This window comes from Lepidochelys olivacea (assembly GCF_965140295.1).
Source record: "Lepidochelys olivacea isolate rLepOli2 genome assembly, chromosome: 2".
NCBI lineage: Eukaryota > Metazoa > Chordata > Testudines > Cheloniidae > Lepidochelys > Lepidochelys olivacea.
In genome coordinates, this window is record NC_140412.1 from 101,749,221 (window position 1) to 101,761,975 (window position 12,755).

Consider the following 12,755-nt stretch of genomic DNA (forward strand, 5'->3'; position numbering starts at 1 on the left):
CTTAACCATATGCTTAACTTTAAGCGTGTGAGCAATCCTGCTGCTATTCAGCACATGCTAAGTGATTTGCTGACTCAGGGCCTTAATCAGTATGACACAACACCTCCCTCGCATCCCAGTTATCAGTCCCTTTTGACAGTATATGCAATAGGGTGGCCCACTGACCCCCACAAGCTGCTATACACACAACCAGTTTCTTGAGGCACAAAATCTTTATGCTTGGGAAGTGGGCTACATTCTGGAATTTACAAAGCTACCTACAGCAACATATAGTAAAATGATACCAGTTGTCCCATTAATTACACCCTGTCCATTCGTCATCAGTCTTAGAAAGACAGTGTGTGTGGAGGGGGGAATCATTTCCCCACGTTTAAGTGTTTCATCATGAGCCCCTGCCTGATTTCTGCCTGATTTCACCTCCGTAAACAAAAGAGTTCCCCATGTTCACAAGCACCTATGATTACTACGTTTCAGAATAGCAGTAACAATCCTGAACAGGAGAGGATTGGCTCAGAGAGAGTATGAGACATATGGCATTAGCATGAAAAATTAGTGGGGTTAGTTCTGTTTACTGCCTGTTGCAAGCCCTTTGGTTCAAGTCACCTTGATTCAGCAGCCCTTCTCAGCAATCAGCCAAAAACTCTAGCTCAGAATAGTGGGAATAGGGGAAAAGCAGGACCAGTATGGGGCATTTTAATACTTTCACTTGAGGTTGCTCAGGGGGAGAGAGAGAAAGGAGGAAGGATTAAGCCTTTAAAAACACTATGGTGATGGCATCAATGTGTATGTCTGAGAAGGAATGGTAAGTCCTTGTACAATTTGTTTGGCAAAATAGCATAGAGCCTGTAATCAGACTTCAGAGGCAGGTTTCACAGGCAGGACTGGGTTGGTCGGCGTCACTAGTTCAAAGGAAGTCTGGCAAGGAACACCTGTAGAATGAGGTGTTGATCATTCAGTAGGTGGTACTTTCCAGTAAAGTCCGTCCTGAGTCCAAGTCCCTGCAGCAGAATGTTAAGGAGATATTGTGCTGCTTGCTGTTTGTCTAATGAGGTGTAAAACCCGTGGTTCTGAGCGCTTGTGGTTACTTAGGACGGCACTTTTCAAAAGAGTACGATGTTACCGCTTGTGAAATTCCAACTCTGGTAATTGCATTCTGCCTACAGGAATTCCCTCTACAGGTTCACTGAGAGAAGGTGCAGTAGGCTTTACATCCTGAGCTAGAGTATTGTGAATTGCTGCAGAGTGCTGCTAAACAATGGCTACTTTCTACCTCAGCTGTGGTTACCTTTCAGGGATGCATGAAGTGACACTTGTATATCCCTTCCTTACCTCACAGAAGTGTTGTGAGAACTAATGAACATATCTAAAGTCATTTGAGATCTTAGGATGGAAAGCCATAATATGAGTGCAAAGTATTATTATGGATGATCTTTGTCTGAGTGATGTAGCGGTGCATGTAATTTCTTTTTATTAAAGAAGGATAATATGAAAAACATATAGTTGTTAAAATCACCAGGCTCCAACCTGGAGGATGGTTTGCAGCTAGATATGTCCAAAACTTAGGAGTTTGTCCTCTTTTGTACAAATGCCTTTCTTTACAGCTCTCTGGATGCTATCACAACTCTCTAGTCTTTAAGAGGAAGCTTTCTCAGCTTGTTTTGCAAATGGCTGCCCCTTTAAATTTGGCAGAGAGCTGTGCAGCTCTGAAGTAGTCCTTTGGCAGCTGTTCCCCACCCCACTGAGCTGGTAAGTTCTCTTATTATGCTTTTCCTTGCACTTACCATGGCAAAGCGGGTGTATTCTCACAAGGCAAAATGGTACTAACTGGCTCTTAAAAACAAAGGAGAGGTTTAGTACCATCTTTCCTCCCCCACTCCCCATTTACCACTGACAGCAAAGGCATACATTCTCATGACTGTTATTTCAGTGTTACCTCTGTGTTTGATCCTATGTAAACATAGAGTAAGACAATCTATCTCTTGAATTGCTTACAATCTATGCGCCATCCCACTTCTAGCTGTGGGGGAAAACCAAAATGAGCAGAAAACTTGGTCCCACAATTCTTTCAGAAGGAGGATGATTGAGCCAACGGGGTACCAGTGTCTGCCTAAATCAGACCCAGAAAATGCATGTGAGACCCTGTTTAAATCTGCAGTCACTGAATGGTGCTGATTTTGATGTTGTCCTTCACAAGCAAAGGAACAACATTTCAGCACAAAAATACTCCTGCATTACAAGGAGCCCCATGCATGTTATGAAAACCTTTTCTTCAGATATATCCATAACAACTCATAAGTAAATGATCACCATGCAAAGGAGTCAAACGAATTAAGCCAGGGTGGGTGGATCCCCACAATCTTCTGTTTGGCTAATCCTAGGGTAAACAAATGCATATGCTCCTTGCCATTCCCAAAAGCATCTGTACCTGGGTTAAGATGTTTTACTCTGATCTTATACATGTTATTGTGTCACATTTTCCAAAGCATGATGCTCTATCCATTTTTCCTCCTTTGCCCTCTTTTTACCAGAAAAAGAATGTTAAATTTGCAGCTGGGCACCATTATAAACCCTGTTCTAGTCTCCTACAGCTCTGGGCCCTGCTAATGCAAACACTTATGCACACACACAAAGTTAAGCACATGCATAAATGTTTGAAGTGTCAGAAAACAGGTTAGCAAAACTGGTTTGTCCTGAAAATTGCTAGGTTTACTCTGCAAGCAAAGGAAATTTTTTTTTCCTACAAAGTTTGAGGAAAATGAATTCGACGGTTGTTGAGTTACAGGGAATTAAGAACCTATCCCTGATTTTGAAATAATTGTTTTATATTATTACAATATAGTAATGTATTATATTATTAAAATTATAGTGTGAATGGGCAGTTTGTGCTGTGGCGACTGGTTGGAGTTTAGGCCCTGATCCTGCAAGCTATTCTGTGTAGGTGGACCCTCCACGCATTCACAGAGTCCTGTTACTCCCTGGGGTTCTCCCATGTGGAGCAACTTGCAGCATCAGGAGAGAACATTGTGATTGTTTTGGCTTCACCACAATAATAGAGGTTTTCAATTGGCTCAAGTGTGAGAGGACTGTACTTCAGAAGCAAGGTTCTAATTCTGACTTTGCTCACTTCTATTTCTTATCTCATAATTGGTGCAGAATGGTTCCCAAGTAGAAGAAGGAACACACTTAGCTCCTTCCCATCCTATATATACCACTAGGATTATTTCTAATCCATATAGAGAGGGTGAATGACATAGAGACTTTGTTTTCTTCTTCATAATGGATTGGAGTTGAATGGTGTTTTTGAGACTGGAGTGTAAAAGATAATTGTTTGGCTTTGTGACTGAAATGGGAAAGAAGGGGAGTGAGTTTTGAGTCTCTGACCTGTATATGGTGAGGAAGAGGCAAAATGTTGGGTTTTGTGGCTAATAATACACAGGAGAGCTGGAGAATAGTCTCTGGTTGGGTTTATGGGCCACCTGTGGTGGGTCGGTGGTGCTTTGTGGGGGTTTGTAGCATATGCTGGACATGATGATGTAACATGGGTGAAATGATTTTTGGTCTATAGATAGAGGCTGAGTGCGTATATAAGGACTGAGGCCTGGTCTACACTCCGACTTTACTTCAGTATCGCTAAGTCTCTTGTGAAAAATCCACACCCCTGAGAGACATAGCTGTTCGGACCTAATCTCCAGTGTAGACTAACGTTAGGTCAAAGAGAATTCTCCACTTGACATAGCTACCATCTCTCTCATGGGCGTAGGTAGCATTTACACTGCTGCGGTGCTGCTGTAGAGGTTTATGTGTAGACAAGCCTGAGTTAAAGCTGTTTTTGGAATATGTAATGTGTTGTTTTAATGTGTGTGAATTCTTTCTGTATTTTTAATTGCTTAGGGCTTTTTTTTAACTCCAGTTATAACTTTGTTAGAACAACCTTATCTTCAAATTAATGGAGGCTTTTGTAACTAATCTTGGGTGTGGGCCTGAAAGCCATGAACGAAGAGAGGAGGGTGGAAGAGATGTAGAAAGAGGAGCTGGAAATTTTTTTTTTCTGTTTCGAGTGTCTCCCCATAGACATTCCTTTTTGGGCTCAGCTAGTGCCAACTGTTCACAGACGTCATTTATCATAGGCAAGGCTGGTAGCATTGCTTATTATTAAGGCTGCCTGAAATTTCCCACTGTTCGACCCTGTTTTAAGTTGCTTAAAACTTAGCCAAACGTTAATCATTTGGGCTGAAATTTTGCATGCTGGGTGTCTGCTTCAGGCTGAATTATTAATTATTATTATTATTTTAATTTCAGCCAAAATGGTTCACCCATTTTTGGCAACAAAGCAAAGGAAAAATAGACTGTTTTGTCCATGTTTTAAAAACAAAACAAAACAACCCCCCCCAAATTCTAGTGCCTCCAAGATTTGGAGCAGGGTAGTGGCCTTTGTATCAGGATGTACTTTTTGCTATCCCCATGAAAATCTGGCCAGGTTATAAGCCTTTGAAAAATTGCAGTTTATATATGGTCAGCAGAGACTTAGATTTTAGCAGCTAAATTCCCTGAAGATCCCATCTGCACTGGGTATGCTCCAGGCTCAGCCTGGGATTTCAGAAGGCTGAACAGGATTTTATCTCTAGTTGCAGCTCTGGGTGCTACAAGTTATGCCAAATCTGGGCACCTGAACTGAGAGGAAAGAGACTGTCTCTCCTATGCTCTCATTGACATCCCTGATGGGCCCAGGAAGTATAGAGGAGGAAGCCATGTGATTTGAATAAAGAGGGAACAAGGGTTGGATCTGCAGGAGGTAGCAGAGGTAGGAGGCTGGGGAAGGGGACTGGGATAGAAGGCGGCGGGGGAAAGAAGGGAATTGGGTCTGGGAGACTTGGAGCCACAGAGAGGGTAGACTGGGACTGGCTGTCAAGGAGACTGAGAGCCAAGGGGGCAAATGAGGGATTGAGATTGCATGAGGAGCTGAGAAGAGTCTGGGACTGGTTGGGTGAGGAGAATGGGTTTGAGAATCATTGGGGTGCGGGGAGGAGGAGAGATGTGTAATAAGGAGCTGAAGTGTGGGGGGAATACTGGGACAAAGAAGTGGGAGTTTGCAGAAGTGCTGAACACTCACAGCTGCAAATGAAGTCAGTTGGAGCTATGCTTTGAACATAGAAAGTGCTAAAAACTCTGAAAAATCAGGTCACACGTGCTTGACTTTGCAACCTTAGAATTCATTTAACACTTTTTTGTGTAACTCAAAATATATACTGTGTGCAACACATGTACCATGAGGGCTATACCTTCTCAGTTCTGCACCCTTAAGTGCAAACTCTCTTTAAGTCTCCTAGTAAAAAAAATATGGCTAGGGCTCACATACCTATTGAAATAATACTATGGTATTTATACACTGAATATCTGTCTGTCTTATGACTTAGAGAACCCAAATCATGTGTGTCAGAAGATTCATGCATTAAGAAGTGAGAATTGAGAGGCTTGCAAAATGCTTAATAAACTCTACCACACTATTGTACGATGTGCAATGACTTAGAATAGCACAGTAGAATATATGTGATTAGAGTTAAATACAATGCACTATATACAATTCAAATTCTGTGTAAAACAATCAAAATACATTCAGCTTGTAAGCATTTCCTAACAAAGCATCTGTGAATGGTGTTTCCTTTCCATAGTGCTGTAGGGTTTGGACTTATACTCAGACTTGGCCACAAATGGGGATGTTTGGATTTGGGTTTCTAGTTTTAGCACATCCCTCCTTTTCCAAGGCTGTTCCGGAAGAGTGCAGGAGACCTGTTTTGTACAAATGCTTCCTCCTCCTTTCTCTTCCTGTTTTTTTCCATCTGAGATTTTATCTTCCAGATAGACAAGGGTTCTCTATTCTCCCTCCCCTCCTATGAAAATGGCACAACAAGATCTTTTAGACTCGGTAACTAAGCTTTCAGCTGTGATGTCACAATACAGCCTTCACCTTCACATCGCCACATGAAACGTGCATATTTCTTCTTTGTAAGTGAATGGTGCCATGTTGTTAAACAAATTGGCAGCAGGATTTTGCTTTTGAATCATATATAAAATATGCTCCCCTTTCTTGTCATTTTGTTTATCATTAGTAGCCATTATAATTTCTCCCCAGTGGCAATTACATTGATATCACCGTATCTAAATCAGAAACGACAGTGCAGCAATTATATTATGTTGACTGGACATCACCTAATTTTTAAGTGACACTATTTTCCCATCAATGTGATTATATCCCTTTCTAATAAATAATATAACAGAAGATCTACATAATGGGAAAATATGCATATTAATACATTCCATGACAAACATGTTAACGTGGAACTTTACATATTAATCTCAGTAAACAGAAATCACGTTTACATTTTCACACACTATTATGTTGACAGCTTGCAGCATCTCTGGTTTTATTCCTTCCCTTCCTTGGTATATTTTCCATTGCCTCTGGTCACCCTTTCGGTAGCAGAAGAGGAAGGCAGGTCATATCCATCTGGTAAGAAGAGAACAAACAATGCTGCTGGATAACATAATATTATCGTTTCCTTCATTGCATTCAGGTCTGCATGAAGAGACTTGAGCATGTGCAATAAACATATGTGTGTGATAATGAGATTGGTGGTGGAAAGTCATCTTGAAAAGACAAGGAGCAATTAAGCTTGCTTACTTACACAAGTTAGAATGACAAGATGCCATTGCTGGCCCCACTCATCCATATAATAGGTTCTTCTTCTCTGCTCAGCTATATTGGGACAAGCAGCTCCTGTCAACCTTCTGCCATGACACAGTCTGCCTTCCTCCCTTTTATATACAGTTCATTCTCACAGTCACATCAGTGTCCTGATTGCAATTGACTGCCTGGTAGCAAACACCTGAATTAAAATACTTTTAGAATTCAGTGCAAAGTCCTCATGTAGATTAATGTTTATTTGTATCAGTGTACTTTCTTGTCCAATTTCAACTGAATACTTAAAGATGTCAGGGGGTATGTGTGCTGGTTTCCCATAAGCATTTATTAATGCAATGTGTTGCGTCAACAAATAACGCACCCTCTCTTTGCCATGCCTAAGATTTCGGTAGGATACCTTGGATGCTATTGACTGTGTGAGAGAATGGTAAAACAATGAGAACATATGATCTTGCAGTGCTAGATAACATAGCCATTCGCATTCATCTTGAATGGAATGATAAAGCCATCAATTAGAGAAATAGCCCTCTGAGTACATACCATTGAAAAAATGAATAAACAGTATATCTAGAGTTCACTGAGTGTCTGGATGTAGATCTGAGTAACCTGTAATCCAGGAAGCCAGAGAATGGCACCTGCAGTTGTACTAGTCCTATGATTGTGAAATTCACAAGTGCTTCATCCATTTGTTTAAGCCACTTGATCCTTTCAGAGAATGACAATAGATGTAACTTGTACTAGCCATTCAGGCAATGCTTTCTCATTTAATTTGAGGGTACTGCTCTTCTCCACATCAGCATATTTTGTGGACACTTCTCTTTCTTCACATTCTTCTAGGGCAGGGGTTCTTTCTAGCTGTTGGCAGGTCTCTGTACTGTAATGGGTCCCTATGCCTGCCTGTACATATGCAATTATAGCTCAAATCTATAGCAAGGAGCAGACCTAGCAACCACTTACATGGCACTGTTTCTCATTTTCTATCTAAGTTTCTCTCATTGGCTCCGGAACCTTTGATTACCACACTCCTCTCTCCTCCCCCCCACCTTTTTTTGGTTACTTATCCATTAGTGCTATATTATAGAAGCCAGACAGACCTAAAGCTAAAGAACTGCCTTTATACTGAAGCAATGAATTCCCAGCACTTGTAGTTTTCCCTTTATCTTGTTTGGTTATCTTCCCTAGATTATGAAAATAGGTATTCCACAGTACGGGCCAAAATCTGTCCTTAAAGTCATGTATAGGAAGAATTCAGCAGCAGCTGTATGAAAAGGATGGCTGTAATAAAGAATAAATACAGAACACTGGGAAAGTCTCATTAACATAGTGTTAAAATGTTTCATATTGCCTCTGAAGACATGGGAATAGGACATCCATTTCTGAAGCCTGTTTCCTATGTGTATGTATGTACTGTGTTAGGTCAATCCAGCCAGCCAGGACACGTTTTCCCTTCTTAGGGTCTTTTACTAGTATGGTACCTCCTGATCATAGTTTGTGAATATGGAATCTAGATTATATGAAATTGGTTCTGCCTTTTCTTAGTGGAATCTTTCTATTTAACTCCTCAATTTCTCTTTTGTTTCCCCCACTGCAGATGATCATTAATTTTTTTTAAAAAATATTCTAACAGGCATGTCACAAAAAAGACAGTTCTATTGAAAATGGGTTGCCAAAGCCTAGGAAGATCTGTCAAAATACTTCTCATTTCTTAAAATACTTGGAAAGAGTTCATGAAGTTTGGTGGGCTTCCTACTATTGACAGTGTATAACCTAGTGAGGGAAAGCTGACTGTTTAGTGGAACAGTAGATGAAAGAAAATCTATGGCCTTCTTTCGCCTAGATCTAAAAGGATAAAACAAGTGACAGTAGAACAAGGTTCTTGGACACACTTTGCTCTGGAAAAGAATATTTTATTATCAATCAGAATGTAAATAGTGGGATAAAACAAAATGTTTGTTGTCTGCTTAATGAGACATTGTTAGGGCACGCTTCCCTCTAATCCTCTTTCCTGGTCAGAATCCAGTGGATGAGAGGGTATTTAGAGTACTGCTGAGAAAGCATAAATCAGAAAACTGACTTAATTACATTGCTTATTGCCTCTATAGGTCCACATGGTTTGACTGGCTATTTTAGGACACCTTATAATTTGGAGAAATCCTGTGCACAGTCACCATAAATGCATTGCTGCTATCCAAAGCACTGTTACTAATCTAAAGTTGGCTGTTAATATTGCAGGAGCCTGTGTCTATAATTTCAGTGAATGACCTGAATGACTCTGCAATGAAAGACTGAAATGTCACTCTCTTCCTTTACTTTGTGTGCCTTGAGCAAAGACTGCTCCAGATTGTGTACATTCACTGAGGTCCAAATGATGAAAGGGCAGTGAATAAACTTAGGCTCATGCTCTGCTAAATCTTTCCAGCTCTGTCAGAATAATGGGGGGGCAGGGGACAGAATGAGGAACCTGACATTCTTTTCCTAAGCTCATTGAATAGTGCTTGAGCCTCTTCTCAACATGCAGTGTGCAAGGGCAGGCCCAACTGTAGGCAGTCTCTATTGGGAATTGGCTCACCCATGCTCTCTTGTTGCCAGCTGCAAACAAAACTCTTATGGCCAAAGTGAATGCCAAAGCAAATCATAGATAGATTCACAGATATTAAGGTCAGAAGGGACCATTATGATCATCTAGTCCGACCGTCTGCACAATGCAGGCCACAGAATCTCACCCGCCCACTCCTGTGAAAAACCTCTCACCTATGTCTACTATGCTCTCACCTATGTCTACTGAAGTCCCCAAATTGTGGCTTAAAGAATTCAAGGAGCAGAGAATCCTCCAGCAAGTGACCTGTGCCCCATGCTACAGAGCAAGGCGAAAACCCTCCACGGCCTCTTCCTATCTGCCCTGAAGGAAAATTCCTTCACGACCCCAAATATGGCGATCAGCTAAGCCCTGAGCAGATGGGCAAGATTCACCAGCCAGATACCCAGGAAAGAATTTTCTGTAGTAACTCAGATCCCACCCCATCTAACTCTTCTCATAGCCAGAGTTCAAACTATCTTTGTAAGTATTTATGTTGCACCCATTACTGTGGTGTCTATGTGATAACAGAGTTATGTGAAGTAAAAGTCAGGCAGAGTGACTTACACATTTAATCCTTCCCTCTGATTGTGCTGCTTGAGTACATAAAGAAAGAATTATATTTTTTCTGTTGAAGTTTCATAGGCCATTCCATTGATATTACTGAAGTACACAAATGCAGAGAGCTTGCTCTTAAGTTTCTGATTTTTATCATGAGTATTTTACTCCTTTGCTGTGTTGGAGCCCAGTTTGTAAGATCTGGGCTCCAACACAAGAAATGACTAAAATACTCACAGTTAAATTAATAAACTTCAGTGTTTGGTTCTCATTTAGAAACTTGTGACACTTTTACATATCTTTACTGGAAGACAGGACCATTTCAGAGTGATGATTAGTTTTTGTATCAAAACACATGATGTTGTAAGTTTAAAGGAGAAACTGTAATTTCTCTCTCACGCCCACTCAGACACACATTTAGGGGAGCCAACACTGAAAATTCCCTTATGCAAAATTTTGCAGAAATGCTAGATAACTTCACACACCTCTACCAATAAAACTTCTTGAAGCAAGTGGACCAGATTCTTAGAATGCACAGCACATACTTCCATGGTAATATTATTGAAGTCAATCAGACTATGTGCATAAATGCTACTCAGAGTAAAGTTCAAGAATTACTCTGCTATCAGTGACATCTATTCCACCTCCACTGTCTTTTTCTCCAATAGATGTGGTGATATCAGGACAAATTCCTTTCCCTGTGCTCCTTAGAACTAATATGACTGTGAATGAGGCCTATCCTAGTATTATTACAAATCTGGCTTGCAAGCAGGGCTTAAATTCAGCCAGAGCTGTCCAGAATGGAGTTCCAGTAAAAATTTCCAACCCCCCTGGAGTTTTTATCGCATGCTGGGGGAGGGTGAACATGGGGGGGGCGCTCTGGGAAATGCTCTATCAGAATGTAAGCCCCGCTTGCAGGGGTGAGAGCTGTTTTCTATTCAGTTCGGATACTGTAGTTGTATGATTATAGAATTGTGTTGAGAAATCGGAGGAAATCTGACAAAGAATTACTGTGTCCCTTTGCCCTGTATGAAGGCAGGACCAGTGTTTCTGTGGAAAGCCCTCACTAACATGTGCAAGTGGCATTAAAAGTGTGTAGTTGGAGTAGCCATGTTCTTTATGCTTTCTGGTCTTCAAAGTATAGCGTTTATTACAACAAAAGAAGCAAAGCAAACTGATCTTACCTATCACAAACCCCCAAATCCACATTCCCCTTAGTAGTTAAGCGTAGCCCCTTCACCCCAAAACATCCTTCTCTTCTGTTTCCCAAACAGCTAATCCTTTATAGAGCTTCCTCCTGAGCAATCTGATTGGCCTGCAGTCTCCACCCCGTCTCATTAGTGAAAGAGGATGGGAAAATCAGGCTGGGATTAATCCCTAGCCTGCCAGTGACCAGGAGGGCGCTGCATGCTGCCCGAGGTTGCTTTAAGCCAACAGCTCCCTTTCCAAATGTAAATTCAGAGAACATATAAAAAGAATTTTGTAGTTCCCTGGAGAAGAATGGGTCTCGTTCCAAAAATATGATTGCAAGTGCCGTTGCTGTTCGTTTGTTGTGAAATGTGTCAATGGAAAGAAGCTATATTTGTCTGTGAAGTTGAACATTTGTTTATGCGTGACTTCAAGGAGGAAGGAAGCCATAAGAAGAGTGTTAACAGTGTGAGTGCTCAGAACTACGTGTTTGTGAAATACTCCTGTTGAATTTAGGACAGAGTTTTCTTATGTTGTCTTAGATGTGTGATTAAAATGTTCCTCTTACCACCTGTAGAACTCATGTGAGGTGAAGCATGGGCCTTGATTTTCTCCAGTCAGCTGAGCAGCACTGTCCCAAATGACCTTTTCAGCCGGGGTTAAAAAAAAAAAATAGTCTACCACTTTCTTTCCAGCATGCTTTATTTTGAGTCCCTTGCTCACTTTATAGAATTCAGGATTCTGGTTCATGCAGCATGAACCAATGCTTAGCTATTCTATGCAACAGCAATTTCAGTTTCTTGAAAAAGAGGGTATTTGGCTCCTTCTTTGCTCCATGACCCACATGTTGTGAGTGTGGAATCTGTCTGCCTCTCTCTCTCTCTCTCTCACACACACACACCAAAAAAAAAAAAAAAAAAAAGCAAGGCAAAAGAACAAGCCATCATCCTAACCCACAGCTTTAACAGATAAAATTGAAGAGACAGCACATGAAAACACTTAAGTTGAAGTTGTTTTTGATCCCCCACTCCCCCCGCCCCGTAAATAAGAGAACGTTGCATGTTTGAGTTGGAAGTAGTATCTGTTTTTTGTGGTAAAATGTGAAACTGGAGCGGTGTTGTATACATTGACCCTAAATCTTGTCAAAATCTGTTGCACCACTTATATGCAAATCAAGTGATCTGTGATCCACTAGGTTTAGGCACCTTGAAATACAGGGACAGCTGATCTCCACAGTTAACCCATATCTGCCTGTAGTAGGAAATTGAAAACCTTGAGACCCTCTTTCTGGATGCGTCCCCTGGATGCTTCTCTTCCAGACCACCTGGTTTTTCTCTCCAATTTGAAAGAAAAGACATTACATTTTCTGGGGTTTTTTTTAAGTTGGCGGGAGGGAGAATTAATCTGTTTTCTACTTTGAAGTGAGTTCTGACAACAGCGATGCTCAAGAATTCAAGTATTTTCTTCTTTTGCAGCATCTCTGGACAGGGCCATCGTGCTGTCCTCTTCTAATCTATTTGATGATACTTGTATGGTGTGGGCTACTGTCGCTGTCATAGTGGCAGCACTGGTGACCGTGAGCATACGACAAGCCTTAGCTTTTGCAAACTGTCCTGAGGGCAAATTTCTCAACAGCGTGAGGTTGGGCAGGTCTGGGTCAGAGCTGATTTCCTCCAGCAACATAAACATACCCACGCACACAAAAAGGGACCCAATTTGCTTCTGACCCCAGTT